The 16,833-nt window shown below is 40.5% G+C and overlaps 1 non-coding gene and 1 pseudogene across 1 annotated transcript; both read left to right on the forward strand.

Moving 5' to 3' along the window:
* Positions 1 to 2,076: 2,076 nt before the first annotated feature.
* Positions 2,077 to 2,148, forward strand: trnae-uuc. The gene has a single exon. It is a non-coding gene; the product is annotated as a tRNA-Glu (tRNA).
* Positions 2,149 to 5,729: 3,581 nt separating this feature from the next.
* LOC118495500 overlaps positions 5,730 to 16,833 on the forward strand; it is a 43,834-nt pseudogene continuing 32,730 nt past the window's right edge.

The raw sequence follows: 16,833 nt of genomic DNA on the forward strand, positions 1-16,833 counted from the left end.
ACGCTCAGATAACGTTCAGATAACGCTCAGATAACGTTCAGATAACGCTCAGATAACGCTCAGATAACGTTCAGATAACGCTCAGATAACGCTCAGATAACGCTCAGATAACATTCAGATAACGCTCAGATAACATTCAGATAACGTTCAGATAACATTCAGATAACGTTCAGATAACGCTCAGATAACGCTCAGATAACATTCAGATAACGCTCAGATAACATTCAGATAACGTTCAGATAACGCTCAGATAACGCTCAGATAACATTCAGATAACGCTCAGATAACGTTCAGATAACGCTCAGATAACGCTCAGATAACGTTCAGATAACGCTCAGATAACGCTCAGATAACACTCAGATAACGTTCAGATAACGCTCAGATAACGCTCAGATAACGTTCAGATAACGCTCAGATAACGCTCAGATAACATTCAGATAACGTTCAGATAACGCTCAGATAACGCTCAGATAACGTTCAGATAACGCTCAGATAACGCTCAGATAACGCTCAGATAACATTCAGATAACGTTCAGATAACATTCAGATAACGTTCAGATAACGCTCAGATAACGCTCAGATAACATTCAGATAACGCTCAGATAACATTCAGATAACGTTCACATAACGCTCAGATAACATTCAGATAACGCTCAGATAACATTCAGATAACGTTCAGATAACGCTCAGATAACGCTCAGATAACGCTCAGATAACGCTCAGATAAAGCTCAGATAACGCTCAGATAACGCTCAGATAACGTTCAGATAACGCTCAGATAACGCTCAGATAACGCTCAGATAACGCAGGAGACAGACTCAGTTTTACGTGTTAACGTTTCAGTGATGTCTGGTTCTATAATATAATAATAATGTATATAATAATATAATAATAATTTTATTATTTTTTTATTTTAAAAAATTTTTTTTTTTTAATAACATTTTTGCTTTAGGCACTTTGTTTTAACATTTTTGACGCTTTACTCAAAGTTTTACCACTTTTATGATGTTTTTGTCACTTTTTCAGACAATTTTGATGCTTTTTTTCGGCCTTTTTCCAACTTTTTTGGTGCTTTTTTCAACGTATTTGTTGCTGGCTGAGGAACTTTTTTGGGGCTTAATGAGGCCCACAATGTAAGTGAGAAGATTACAGTATATGAGACATGAAATAACACAGTCAAAATATTTGACTTTTTCTCTTAAATAAACACATGTCAATAATCTACATGTCATGAATGTGATTCTCATTTCCAGTCTGGCCCTCTGGGAAACAACAATGGCGTCTCTAGGCTCTGGTAAAAAACCATCAGCCCTCCCCGGTGTCTACCTCCTACATACCTGATCACCCATATATGTAGACTTCACCTGAAGGCTGCTTGGTACTTTCAAAACAAAAGCACTAACAGATACTTAAAATAACCAAAATAAAATACTAATGATATAAACAAATTCATGTTGCTGTATGATTCAAGCAAAACAAAAAATAAATAAATGAATATTTAACTATTAAATATAACAAAACAAAAAATAGTTCCAACAATAACAAAATAATGAATAGTTTTATTTGCTGCTCTGTGGACACAAAGACTGAGAGAAACTACGTCCAGTTTCCCTTGATTTTTTTTCAATCTTTTTGGCAAAATCGTCGAATGACTAAACTTCGTCAAAATGTATGACTATTTATATGAACATTAGGTCAGTTGTTCACATGACTATAGTCATTTAAAATTGCTTCGGCACAAAATGCATCGAGCGAGCCTTGCAGATCAAAATAGTTTAATTTGCTATTGAATCAAAGACTGAGAGGAACCAGCAGAGGGAGACACAGTACAGATAGTTTCTGCTCTTTCATTCTTCTCCTCCTCTACATCTCAGAGGGAAATATTAGGTTTTTACTGCAGTAAATCTATCTGATAACTATCTGTACGTATTAAAGTCAAAATAGTTCATCTAGACGTCAGAGTCTGGACATCATCCCTCTGGAGTTCTGGTTCTTCAGGGGTCAGGAGATCATCTTTGTCTGGGTTTAAATATCATTTATGAAATAAGAAATACAGAAAATATTACAGATCATGAGTCCCATATGGTCTAGCGGTCAGGATTCCTGGTTTTCACCCAGGCGGCCCGGGTTCAACTCCCGGTATGGGAATCAGTGTTTGGGTAATATTAGTGTAGAGATGAACCAACATTTGGTGTCCAACATGTGATGTTTCGGCAAAGAAACCTGAACACTTGTCCTAAATACTGACGTGTTCAGCTGGTGCTTTGGAATAATATATAATGCAGCATAAATGTAGCCTGTATCTACGCCATGCAGACCAGCCGTAAAGCATAGAAAGTGCTAGACGACCCCTCCCACTGGCAGGTCACTCTTCCAACTACTGCCCTCTGGAAAGAGAGTTCAAAGTCTCAGAGGCAGAACATTCTGCTTCTATAACTTATACTTACGGTGCGTTCACGTCCTCATTCACGTCACTTCCTGTGGGAAACTGGGGTTATATTTAACTGACAGAGTTTCCCAGTTGGTGATGTGTTGTTGACAGCTGACATACAGAATTCTAGTCAGCTGTGTTGACATGGCAATAAAGTATTGAACTTGAACTTGTAAAATATGCGGCTCTAGTATATGTTTGTGATTAGTCATGCTTTGCAAACACCGCCTCTGTTATGTGAACATGTGAGTTGCTGGATTGGGAAACCCTGGGTTGATTGAACTAGTTGTTGACCACCGTCGTGACACAGGTTATGCGGGACCACGGTTGTTAGGTTAGGTGAAGCCGGGTAACTGAAATAAATCCAGGGCATGTTTATCTGGATTCGTAGTCAGGCCTCGGGTCAGCTGTCGGTGTTTTGAGCGCAAGTGAACTCAAACAGAAGAGGTCGGCTTTCTCTTGTTGTTTCATGCTGTAGCGCCTCCTAGCGGCAACACTTAGACTGTGTCGCAATGATGCATGAAATCGAACAATAATGCAAGAAACACCAAAACACTCTGGGGATCAGAAGGACAGAACACAAGTCCCATACGGTCTAGCGGTCAGGATTCCTGGTTTTCACCCAGGTGTCCTGGGTTCAACTCCTGGTATGGGAATCAACATTAAGATAATCTGGATTATAAGGATTGATTCAGGCAGGTAGAAATTTACAAGGTTCCTCATCTGCTGGAAGCTCCAACCAGAAATCAGGGGATGATTACCAAGTAAGTAGAACTTACAAGCAAGTTGCATGATTACAAGTACATGGTTATTTTGAAAAACGGAGACATTTCCCTTCGTTTGCGACCTTCGTTTACACGCAAACGGAGAATTCGTCTTTCTAAAAACTCCGGCCAGAGTGGAGATTTTGGAAAACTTCTTGTGCTGAATCCAAAAACCGAATCCTCCTCCCATCCTCAGTCCATTAACACAGTAAACACATTAATGACATAAACAATGTCCACAGGCTCTAAAATAGTTAAATGTGTAACCGAGGGCATCTTATATCGTCTAGACTCAGGTTTGGCTTTAAAATAAACACACAGGCTTCCAATGGCGAAACCAAGACGGCACTGCAAGTCTGACTTTATTCCACCCCGACACAGTCATCCGTCAGAAAATACCACACTTTATTCACTTCCGATTTTCCCGTCACAATAAAAGCTCTATGTTTACTGTAACTTCCTCTTAAAGGACAATTCCGCCGCAAAATGAACCTAGGGGTTAATAACAGATGTGTACCCACTCGATCGTTCTCTGGGACATGTTTTCATGCTAATCGAATGTGTTTGTAGCTTGAAACAAGCTAGCGCGGACCGCTGATTAGCTTACAATGCTAGTATTCGGGGCACAGGGAAAGTAAAAACAAATTTTGTACCACTAAAAAGGCTCAAAATATCACCACACTTCAACGGTAGTATAATGAGGGTCCCTACATGTTAACACAAGCATTGAGAACTTTGTAAGTGTACAGAAAGTTTATTGAAAAGATTAGAAAAAGACACTAACATTCATGTTTACATGCGGCCGCCATCTTTAAAATCAGTCATGACTTACAGCTGGCGATGCATTTCTTAATATATCTGAAATAATCGCACTCTGCATAACTTGTCCAGTGTACTTACTCAGTGGATAACTGTTCATCTGGTCCCTCCGGTCTGTGTGCCGTCTCCAATTTATTTTCAGGACATGGAAAAAAGTTTCAAGTACAGCCCTGTTTATCAGAGAGGGGAAATCTTCAGACTGTACCAAACACGGCGTCTCTTGGGTGTCGCGACGCAACAGGTCCCACTCCGTGCAACACAGACACTCTTGTATGGTGGCTATAGCTTCACAATGTCCGCAGGTACACCACCAGTTTCCCCAAGTACGAGGCTGTGTTGCCACTTTGACTACCGGTAGCTCTCTCTCTCGCGTAGCCCTTTCAAGGAGCACCCCCTTTCTCTGTGCCCGGAATACTAGCGTTAGCAGCTAATCAGCAGTTTGTAGCTTCTTTCAAGCTACAAACATATTAGATTAGGATGAAAACATGTACCAGAGAACGGTCGACTCTGTACACATATGTTATTAACCCCTAGGTTCATTTTGCGCCGGAATTGTCCTTTAACTATCAACTGAGAGGTTACACAATAAAATACCTTACAAATTACAACTTAATGTTGAATTCACACGCTTTTCACATTGTAGGAAAGCACATCACACGTGTGTGTGTGTGTGTGTGTAATAATTAATTAAAAGAATATATGTATATATAATAACAACTATTACATTCATAGTAATTAAACTAATAAAAGCTGTAAACATGTTTTAATGTGTGAATATGTTTGGTGATGCTCCGCTTGTAGTTCCTGCTGATGTCACCAGAGGGAGCTTTCGTGGCACATCAGTCTATTTTTCAGGAATTTGACACTTAATTATTTACTACCGCTTACTCCTCTCTGTGTGGACTCTCAACACACCATCCTCTGTTATAATCAAAACATACTTTAGATTTAAAAACAACTCTATTACATGTTTTATTACATGTTAACTGTCAGAAGTAGATTAGGTAATGTTGGGCCTCTCTGGGCGGTTCCTCTTGTTTCCTGTTTAAAGTTTACTTTCTCTTTCCAGAGTTTGTGATGCAGTTTTTTGTCTCGGAGCTCCAGCTGAAGGTAATTTATCTCGTCTGTCTGTAACTTTTGACTCGTGAACTCCAGCTGTGGTTAGTTTAGTTTAAGAGCAGAAAGCTGCAGAGAAACCAACCCAACTGGACTTGTGATTAATTCAAACTGAAGAGAGATCCACTCGTCTTTGTGAGTGTGTGTGTGGCTTTGTGTGTGTGTGTGTGTGTGTGTGTGTGTGTGTGTGTCTTTGTGAGTGTGTGTGTGTGTGTGTGTGTGTGTGTGTGTCTTTGTGAGTGTGTGTTTGTGTGTGACTGTGTGTGTGTGTGTGTGTGTGTGTGTGTGTGTGTGTGTGTGATACCCCGTTTATACGTACATGGTTATTTTGAAAAATTCACCCTTCGTTTGTGCCCTTCGTTTACACATAAACAGAGAATTCACCAAAGTCTTTCTAAAAGCTCTGGCCAGAGTGGAGATTTTGAAAATCTTTGTTTGCACGTTTGCATGTAAACTGAGACAAACTGAGGTTTAGGCAGCCGAGGAAGTGAGGAACTGATTCGTTGCTGTTGTTGCTATTTTCTGGAGTGTGTGTGTGTGTGTGTGTGTGTGTGTGTGTGTGTGTGTGAGTGTGTGTGTGTGTGTGTGTGTGTGTGTGTCTTTGTGAGTGTGTGGCTGGGCTGCCTCCTGGCTCCATCTAGTGGACTGATAGTAGAACTACAGCAGCTGATGATGCATTCAACTGACAGTGATGTGAAAGAGACAAGAAGAGCCAATGAGAAATGATGTGTTTCCACTGCATATGAAAGGCTGAGTTTGTTAGCATGGATCAGTGTGAGGACAGAGGAACCACTCTGAGTGGGGAACAGGACAGAGGAACCACTCTGAGTGGGGAACAGGACCTCCAGACCAAAGCTCAGAGGTGAGAGGACCATCTCTAACTGTCCAGCACTCAGATCACTGCACCAACATTATTCACACTGTAACCTTTGGCTGTGTTGTGTTTATAACAAACTGACTTTATCAGGATCCATCAGAGACCAGACTCTCCAGAACCAGAACCCAGCTGTGTGTCCTGCAAGAGTGACCAGTCTAAGGAGGAGCCGCTGTGGTTTAAAAATCAAGCTTCTCCAACAGCAGAGTAAGTCAGCATGAGTTACTTTATAAGGTCAGCAATGTTACCAAAGAAATTTGAAAGAATTTCAATTTTTTTTCAACTAGAAATAATAGTAATAGCAGTGCAGGGCGTAGCAGGGCATTGAGCAAGTAGATTTACCTCTCTGATGGTCTTCCTCTCTTTCTAACAGGACCATCCTGATGCTGGACTCTGATGAATCTGAACCGGGACCCAGCTGTGTGTCCATGAAGAGTGACTGGTCAAATCCTCGCCTTATTAATTTTAAAGGAGAGCATCCCTCTGCTGCAAACAGGTGAGCTGTTAATAATATAATATTACTGATTCATGTTCTTAACTGTTTATTTTTAGCATCTTTCTTCTTCACATACATGTATGTTCTTACATCTGGGGCTGGGTGATATGGAGAAAATCAGATATCGCGATATTCTTGTCCTAATACCTCAATGTCGATATTGTGGCAATATTCTAGGGTTGACAATTGGTGCTTTAACAAAATATCTTTTTTTTCAATGCTTTAGGCACTTTGTTTTAACATTTTTGACACTTTACTCAATGTTTTGCCAATTTTTTGGAAGTTTTTGGCGCTTTTACGATGTTTTTGTCACTTTTTCAGTAATGTGGACATAATGTCTAAGTGGGGAAAAGGCAAATAATAGAACAGCTAGAACAGTCTGGGAAGTTCAGAAAAGTACATCACTTCATCACGATATCCAAAATCTAAGACGATGTCTAGTAGAGATGTGAATCTTCACTGATCTCCTAATTTGATTCGATGATTATCATGTCAGCAATTCAATTTGATTTGATATCTCGATGCATCACGATGCGTTAAATACATTTTTCTATTAAAGCCATATAGGATATTTAATTCATAGCTTTTCAAGCTTCAAAAACCAAACATTCTGCAGTGCTCTAATACTAAATACATTGGATACATAAAACTACAGCACTGAGCACATGGCACTTCCTGAATGTATAAAACATAACAGAATATGTAAACAGAAATGTTAGGCCTACATTAAATTGTAAACAGAAATAATCGATTATGGTCCGGCCGATTATCGATGCAGCATCGTCCATGTCCACGATTCGATGCATCAGTTATTTGATTAATTTCAACACCTCTAATATCTAGTCTCATATCACGATATCAATGTAATATCGATATATTGCCTCTGAAAGCTGTCCAGTTAAACCAGTCGCCAACTGTTGCTGGACCTGCTTTGGTGCAATACTCCTTTTTTAGTTGTGTTTTAGTCCAATATTGACATTTTTATGCCTCTACTGGTGATAGCTGTGGCCAGGTTGTCTGTTTGTCCGATGATATCGAAGGACGCCTTCAGGGAAATTCTTCAAATTTGGCACGAACGTCCACTTGCACTCAAGGAGGAGCTGATTAGATTTTGGCTTCTCACCTTATCTCTAGACTGAGGAAACTCATTTCAGCCACTTGTATCCGCAATCTCATTATTTTAGTCACTACCCAAAGCTCATGACTACAGATGAGAGTTAAAATCATAGATCGATAGGCGCCCACGTAGCTCAGTTGGTAGAGCAGGCGCTGCGGCCCTTTGCTTCATGTCATTCCCCCCTCTCTTTCCCCTTTCATGTCTTCTGCTGTCCTATCAAAATAAAGGCTGAAAAATGCCAAAAAGATTTATTAATTAATTAACTAAAAAAAAAACATAGATCGATAAATCAAAAACTTTTCCAGTCTGATGCTTTTGTTCTGATGCCACCCAAAACACCTGTCCATCTCACGCTCAATTTCACCCTCACTCAAGAACAAGATCTGAGATAATTGAACTCCTTTTTTAGAGACATTACTCCACCATTTTCTGGCAGAGAACCAGGTGTTGACTCTAAAGCCACCTGCTTCACACTCGGGTTCAAACCGCCTCAGTTCGTGCTGGAGGTTACTGTCTGATAAAGTCAACAGAACCACATCATCTGCAAAGAGCAGATACGCAATTTAGATGTCCTCAAAACGGACACTCTCCTCTCTCCAGCTGCGCCTTGAGATCTTGACCATGAAAATCACAAGCAGCGTTCCACAGCCAGGATGGAATTTAATTCCAGACTGACAAAATGACCACAACGTTGATCATCAAGTACACTTATCACCCTCTCTATGCTCGAAGATGGTGTTCCTTATGGCCAATCAAGTAGTTATAGTTTAGAGGTTCAACAACAAAGCACCACTCATGTTCAGATAACATAGCCTGCTCCTCTCAATTACTCCCCTCCATGTTTCTCCATCATTGCTGATGTGAGCATTGAAGTCTCCCAGCAGAATGATGAAGACCCCAGTCAGTATCCCTTACAGGACACCACCCAAAGACTCTGACAAGGTTGGGTATGAGCTGCTGTTTGGTGCATAAGCACAAACAACAGCTCAGGTTCTTTCTATTGTTTCTCTGGGATGACTCCAACTCAGGGGTGCAGGTTGGTTGCTCATGAGAAACTAATGAGCTTGTTTGAGCTGTGAGGGGCTGTTTGTAGTATTATTGGGGCATGGACAGAAATGATGTGAGCTAATTCTTCCTGATTCCTCCACAGAGTGGACCAGGAGAGCTCAGAGGTTCCCAGTGGTCAGTCTGCCCAGCAGCATCAAACACACTTGGACTCCATCTTTATGGTCTGTACTTGTAAAACAACTACTTTTGCATCTATTCTGTTCACAATCATCTCCATGCTGCACGTTTCAGACCAGTGGATTGTCAGTCTCTCCAACATGGATCTGATGTTTGCCTCCATGATTTCAGTTTGATTGAGTCATTCATATAATCTTCTGTTCCAGCTGCTGGAGGAGAACATCATCACTTTTGTGAAGAACGAGCTGAAGAAGATCCAGAAGCTTCTGAGTCCAGATTACCCAGAATGCTCAGAGAGTAAGAGGGAGGATAAGGATGAAGAGCAGAGGAGGAGCAGAGAGGCATTTCTGAAGATCACACTGCACTTCCTGAGGAGAATGAAGCAGGACGAACTGGCTGACCGTCTGCAGCGCAGTAAGAGGATTTCTCTAAAGATTGAACTTGCTGGACTAATGGGACATTAATTAATGTCTCCAGAGAAGGGTCAAAGTATGTTCCTGTTTTCTTTACAAAATTACTTAATGAGCTTTTTTGTTCTGTATTCAATCAGGAAGTTCATCGGGAGTTTGTCGACGTAAACTCAAATCTAACCTAAACAAGAAGTTCCAGTGTGTGTTTGAGGGGATTGCTAAAGCAGGAAACCAAACCCTTCTGAATCAGATGTTCACAGAGATCTACATCACAAAGGGAGGGACTGCAGAGGTCAATGATGAACATGAGGTCAGACAGATTGAAACAGCATCCAGGAAACCAGGCAGACCAGAAACAACAATCAGACAAGAAGACATCTTTAAAACCCCACCTGGAAGAGATGAACCAATCAGAACAGTGATGACTAAGGGAGTGGCTGGCATCGGGGAAACAGTCTTAACACAGAAGTTCACTCTGGACTGGGCTGAAGACAAAGCCAACCAAGACATCCAGTTCACATTTCCATTCACATTCAGAGAGCTGAATGTGCTGAGAGAGAGAAAGTACAGCTTGGTGGAACTTGTTGATTACTTCTTTAGTGAAACCAAAGAAGCAGGAATCTGCAGGTTTGAAGAGTTCCCGGTCGTGTTCATCTTTGACGGTCTGGATGAGTGTCGACTTCCTCTGGACTTCCTCAACACTGAGATCCTGACTGATGTTACAAAGTCCACCTCAGTGGGTGTGCTGCTGACAAACCTCATCAGGGGGAATCTGCTTCCCTCTGCTCATCTCTGGATAACCACACGACCTGCAGCAGCCAATCAGATCCCTCCTGAGTGTGTTGACATGGTAACAGAGGTCAGAGGTTTCACTGACCCTCAGAAGGAGGAGTACTTCAGGAAGAGATTCAGAGATGAGGAGCAGGCCAGCAGAATCATCTCTCACATCCAGAAATCACGAAGCCTCCAAATCATGTGCCACATCCCAGTCTTCTGCTGGATCACTGCTACAGTTCTGGAGGACATGTTGAAGACCAGTGAGGGAGGAGAGCTGCCCACGACCCTGACTGAGATGTACATCCACTTCCTGGTGGTTCAGGCCAAAGTGAAGAACATCAAGTATGATGGAGGAGCTGAGACGGATCCATACTGGAGTCCAGAGAGCAGGAAGATGATCGAGTCTCTGGGAAAACTGGCTTTTGAGCAGCTGCAGAAAGGGAACCTGATCTTCTATGAATCAGACCTGACAGAGTGTGTCATCGATATCACAGCAGCCTCAGTGTACTCAGGAGTGTTCACACAGATCTTTAAAGAGGAGAGAGGACTGTACCAGGACAAAGTGTTCTGCTTCATCCATCTGAGTGTTCAGGAGTTTCTGGCTGCTCTTCATGTCCATCTGACATTCACCAACTCTGGTGTCAATCTGCTGTCAGGAGAACAAACAACATCAACACAGTTCTACCAGAGTGCTGTGGACAAGGCCTTAGAGAGTCCAAATGGACACATGGACTTGTTCCTGCGCTTCCTCCTCGGTCTTTCTCTGGAGGCCAATCAGAATCTTCTACGAGGCCTGCTGACTGAGACAGGAAGTAGCTCAGTGACCAATCAGGAAACAGTGGAGTACATCAAGGAGAAGATCAGTGAGGTTCTGTCTGCAGAGAGAAGCATCAATCTGTTCCACTATCTGAATGAACTGAATGATCATTCTCTAGTGGAGCAGATCCAATGCTACGTGAGTTCAGGAAGTCTCTCCACACGTAAACTGTCTCCTGCTCAGTGGTCAGCTCTGGTCTTCATCTTACTGTCATCAGAAGAAGATCTGGACGTGTTTGACCTGAAGAAATACCGTGCTACAGAGGAGGCTCTGCTGTGGCTGCTGCCAGTGTTCAAAGCCTCCAGCAAAGCTCTGTAAGTGTGATGCATTTATCAATAAATATTCTGATATCTTTCAGCAGGAGTTAAATATAAGAACTTGTTTCCTTCCTGTTGTCTCTCCAGACTGAGTGGCTGTAATCTGTCAGAGAGAAGCTGTGACGCTCTGTCCTCAGTTCTCAGCTCCCAGTCCTCTAGTCTGAGAGAGCTGGACCTGAGTAACAACAACCTGCAGGATTGGGAAAGCGGAGGGAAGCTGATCTCTGTTGGACTGGAGAGTCCACACTGCACACTGGAGACTCTCAGGTCAGATCAAGAACAATAATCTTTGAAAACACAGTATTGAAAAATACTTTGGAAACATTCAAAAGAAGTGAATGTTTCTAAAGTATTTTATTCTGATTTAGAATCACTTCATAAAGAATGAAATACGAACTGTGGCTGAGATCCAGAAATAATTTATATTTTAATATCATGTGACGTTGATTACTGGACATTTGTTTATTCATATTATACAACAAATAGATCCGACCAGACAATCTCATTGGTCAACTAGACATTTAGAATATACTCAAATTAGCATGACAGCACACCCAGAGCCATTTGAGCACCTGGTGCATCACATAAAATATTACTCCGCCATTTCCATGGCAACATTGTAACTTCCAGGGCTGAATCACAAAAACAGTAACATTAACCTACAGTATTGATAAATAGGATCATTTTGTTGTTAATTTTGATTTATATAAGGACTTAGTAGTGATGAATGATTGTAAGAGGATGAGAAGTGAATCATTGGAGAAACATTTTACAACACTCTGGAGTTAACTGTTACTGGAATAGTTTGGCTCAAATCTTCTGTTTGGATCACATCATCTGTTTGGATCACATCAGCAGTTTGGATCACATCATCTGTTTGGATCACATCAGCTGTTTGGATCACATCAGCTGTTTGGATCACATCCACTGTTTGGATCACATCAGCTGTTTGGATGACATCAGTGGTTTGGATCACATCAGCTGTTTCGATCACATCAGCTGTGCCACTGACACATCAATAATGAAGTCTGCAGATGTATAGTAGCTAAATATACCCATGAAAAAAATATTTTTTTCAGTAGATATTTTAGTTATAACCAGATTAAGTTAGCCAAGCAGTTTGGTTTTTATGTGCGATAGTTGGAAAATTCCACGATCTCTACCGTTACAAAGCTAATGTTAGCTTAAGATGACTGGCTTACTAAGGTTTAACAGGGAGGGACTACAAATCGTCTCTGTTGCTTTTCTTTATTTTGAGAGTGAATTGCCCCACAATATGAATACAGTTTGATTATAACTTTTATTTAGTTGGTAACTGTTGTTATATAATCACTTTATTACACAAGAGAGTTTGATTTAAAGTCATATTATCACTTCAGTCATGCTTACGTCCTAGCCGCATCACTGTCGTGCTAATAATGGCGTTAAATCGTTCCTTCTCGTGTAATATTGCTTAATTCGGTTACGATTAATTATCATGTTTCCAACTTGTTCAGAGTGGAGCAGCAGATATTTAAACATGCTGAGAAGGGATTTGATATACTGTATCACCAAAAGTCCAGACTCAACATATAAACACAATCGTTATTTGTCTTCTTATATGATATTTCTCTAAACATTAAGCTTTATTAAATTTAAACTGCCCTTCTTACTGTATGTCAAGATTTAAAATTTAACAATTAGGAAATCTTTTAATGTTTCCAAATCATTTTGTTCTTATTTATAATATGTCATAAAGCACAAAGTATGAGCTATGGCTGAGATTGAGAACCTACTTGTTTTTAAATCTTAAGTGAATTTGAATACTGGATGTCTTTTTACTCCTCATTCAGTCACAATTAGTTATCATGTTTCCAACATGTTTAGAATAATATTGCAAGAATTTCAACTTGTGTTTAAAAGGGATTTTATATTATCTATCACCAAAAGTCCAGACTTAAAGGGGTGATAGAATGATTATATAGGGTATTTTACATTGTTCCTTAAGGTCTCCTAATAGGGTATGTAACATTGGTTGGGCTGAAAATTGCCCGAATGCTATTAAATTAGGCCCTTAACTACCCTGTGAATTTGGCTCTATTTGGAACAAGAGCTTTTCTTCCAAATATGGTATGCTCATGAACAGGGGCGGAGCCAGACGATATAAACATTCAGGGCTTAGCCCAAACCTAGGGGGGTCCGGGGGCATGGTCCCCCGGTGGAGATTTTTTTCCCCAATTACGTCAGCTAAATGCACTATTTTTTAGGCTGTTTGAGATAATAGAATCTCTAAAATTCTATACACTATATGGCAAAATGATAATAGTTACTCAGTAAAAAAAAAAAAAAAAAAATCACCCAGTACTACAGCCTACAACCTATTTTGTATTTAATTGTTCTCCAGCTGTACTGAATCCAAAACACCAACAATGTTAAGGATGACTCATTTTCACCCCTGGCAACTAAAAAGAGGCAACCATTATCTGACTATTTTTACGTTAGCCTACATAGGTAAAATTGGAATTTGGTGTAAACATCATTACTAATCTTAAGAGTTCAGTTCTGTTTAGTTTGTGCTTAGCTGATAAATTTCCTACATCAGAATCCATGAAATGGAAAAAAGAACAATTGAAGCTTTAACTGCACAACAAGGTTTATTGTGTATTTTTAAACAATACACAAGTATTAATAATGTAATATTATAAAACAATAAAAATCTGTTTTAAAACAAGAACAATTTATTAATTCATGCATTTCAATTTATACAAAAATTATCCTTAACAGGTAAAATAGAAATTTAGAAAGAAAGCAATACAGGTGAGGATGGAGGCCAGGTGAGGATAAAGGCCAGGTGAGGATGAAGGCCAGGTGAGGATGAAGTCCAGGTGAGGAGGGTAGTGATGGTGTCGAGTGGAAGAAGAGCGGCAGCACTTCTGATAATCCTGCAAGAAATGATAAGCACAAATCAATCAGAGGCAAAACATACAACTAACAATCAAACAAACCTAACCTAACACCTTTTTAGGGGACATTTTTTGGCCTATGGTATCCACCTTATTATTCACGGAAGAGTGGCACGGACATTTGTAAATGGAATGTGTCTGGCTTCCGATGTTATCCGCTTACAGTTATTTCTAGCTGTACAAAAAAGCTTGTTATGCTTCTTGATATTGGAAACTGGTATTTTTCTACCCTACCCTATTATTTTGATGTATTGAATTTGTCATAATTGTAAACACTAGTTTGGTAGCACAAATATTTTTATCATTAATAGCACTTTGTTATTCATCTAGTTATTTCCCTATGAACCGGAAGTCTCACACATTCACAGAAAATAGCTTACTTAGCTTCAAAGTTGAAAAATAAGGTGGATATACTGATTGCATGTTGTGTGGCATAAATGGATATGCATATGGACTATATGAGGGGTGGGGGGAAAAAATCGAGTTTTGATTTACATGAGCTGTAAGCCCTTATCATCAAGATTAAAACAATAAAAGGCTTGAAATATTTTACTTTTTATGTAATGAATGTAGAATATATTAAAGATTTACTTTTTAAATTAAAGTATGGGGGAAAAAAAATCACTTTTCCAGTGATATTGATGCATCTGTACTTGGAATTGTTGTCATCAGGAGGAGGAAATAAACTCTCATGTCTTTCTGATCTTCTTTAACACTATATTTCTCAATTAGTCTCTCTTCTTATCCCACTAATGTGCCGAGATTAGCTGTAAAACATGCCCTGAGATAACTCTGCATTTGATACAAGCTGTGTGTTTCGGTTTAACGAGTGCCCCCCCCAACCCCCCTACCCCCCTGTGTACATGACAAATCATCAGACAAATCATCCGCCCATCTCTATTAGCAACTAATTTCTCTTAATAACAACTAATAATGTTAACTCGCTAGCTAGCCAGCAATACAGTCACTTAACTCAAGTGTTACAACAGCGGATTCACAAACCTGCAACACTTGTCCGCGGTTCGTCTGACGCTGCTCCTGAATCTCTCCGGCCGGTGAGGTCTGTTACTATGGTTACTAGTGTTCCTGTTCCGTATAAAAAACTTTGTTATATCCATAACTTCAGCCGGTTAGCCATTATGCTCGCGACACCGATGAAACATACAACATGACAACAGCCCGCCAGCCCATGATGACAAGTTAATGACGAAGAAGAAGATTTATATTCTTCTTCGTTAGTTTTTATTGGCAATTGGCAAACAAGCTGAGTGATGCGCGATGCATTACCGTCCGCCACCACGCACGGTAATAGAGCTTTTGTTTCATTTTTTGCCGCTCCAGTCAGAAAGACTGAGAGAGGAAATGAAACAAAGTTGAAGTTATTTTAAAAAACCTAAAAGATTCAGGGCTTTTGACAAAACATTCGGGGCTTAAGCCCAATTAGCCACCCCCCCGCTCCTCCATTGCTCATGAATATTTAGATGAGCTGCGCGCTGATTGGTTTGAGCGAACACATTGGAGACGAGACAGCAGGTCTCATATTTCAGACACTGCAAAGTTATACATTGTTTGGTGGGCTATTTCGTTATTAAATTCACTTCTGAGACTTTTTTAAGCGATAAATCAACTATACAAAGCTCAAATATGGGCCGTTTTATAAAAATTTGGTAAGATGTGTCGGACTTTAGCTAGGAGCTCCACACAGTCTGACGAGAAAGCGCAACCTGAACCTCCATACCCAGTGAAAGTCACCGTTTCTTGGGCTCAGGGCTCCGTGAAGCTGGCTGGCTGCCAGCTGCCGGCATAACTAGAGTAGCTATATTTACAGTTTGAATTTCGTCACGCCACTTCTATAACATGTACCCCAAGGTCTTATAAAGCTAACAATGGTGTCCGATTTCAATTTAATGCATTTTTGTGAACATTAGGGATTTCGTTAGCTGCTACTGTCCCTTCATCCTATGTGTAGCTACAGATCGCGGCTAGTTAGCTTCACTTTCGGCATAATAAAAGTATATTTACAGTTTGAATTTCGACACGTCACTTATATAACATCTACCCCAAGGTCTTATAAAGCTAATAATGGTGTCCGATTTCAATTTAATGCATTTTTGTGAACATTAGGGATTTCGTTAGCTGCTACTGTCCCTTCAATCCTATGGGTCCTATGGTTCAATCCTGCTAGCTGCAGGCCCTGGAGCTCCATCAGGGCCTCGGCATTTTGTAGTCCAGTAACCCAGTAACCGGTGACTTTGCGCGGGTATGGAGCGCTGCTGGCTTCCCTTTGTGAAGGAGATCCAGCTAGCTTACAGCGAGTCTATGAAGTAGGACACGCCAGGCGGTGAGGTAGCACCGGCCGCTGTCACGTAGCCTGCTGAGCTCCTGTTGAAATGCGACACACAGTCAGACAGAATTTGCAATTAGCCATCAATTTTTGTAAAATGGCCCATATTTGACCTCTACATAGTTGATTTCTCACATAAAAAAGTCTCAGAAGTGAATTTAGTAATTAAATAGCGGACCTCTGGAGATCTGCATGACCTAGCAAGATTCAGAAGACTAAGCTGACCTCAGGTCAGTGGTGTAGCCTATGCAAATGTTGGGGCGTGACAAAGACTAGGAGTTGAGATCGTGACGTCTGTTACGGAATGGCACAGGAGGTGGAACCCAAAAGCAGACGAAAACACAATAATTAAGATTAAGTGTTTTAATGAGTGAAATATATACAATAATTGTGCTGGTGGCAAAAAGGAGGGTTGTGTCGAGGG

Source organism: Sander lucioperca, chromosome 7 (assembly GCF_008315115.2).
Source record: "Sander lucioperca isolate FBNREF2018 chromosome 7, SLUC_FBN_1.2, whole genome shotgun sequence".
NCBI classification, from domain to species: Eukaryota; Metazoa; Chordata; class Actinopteri; order Perciformes; family Percidae; genus Sander; species Sander lucioperca.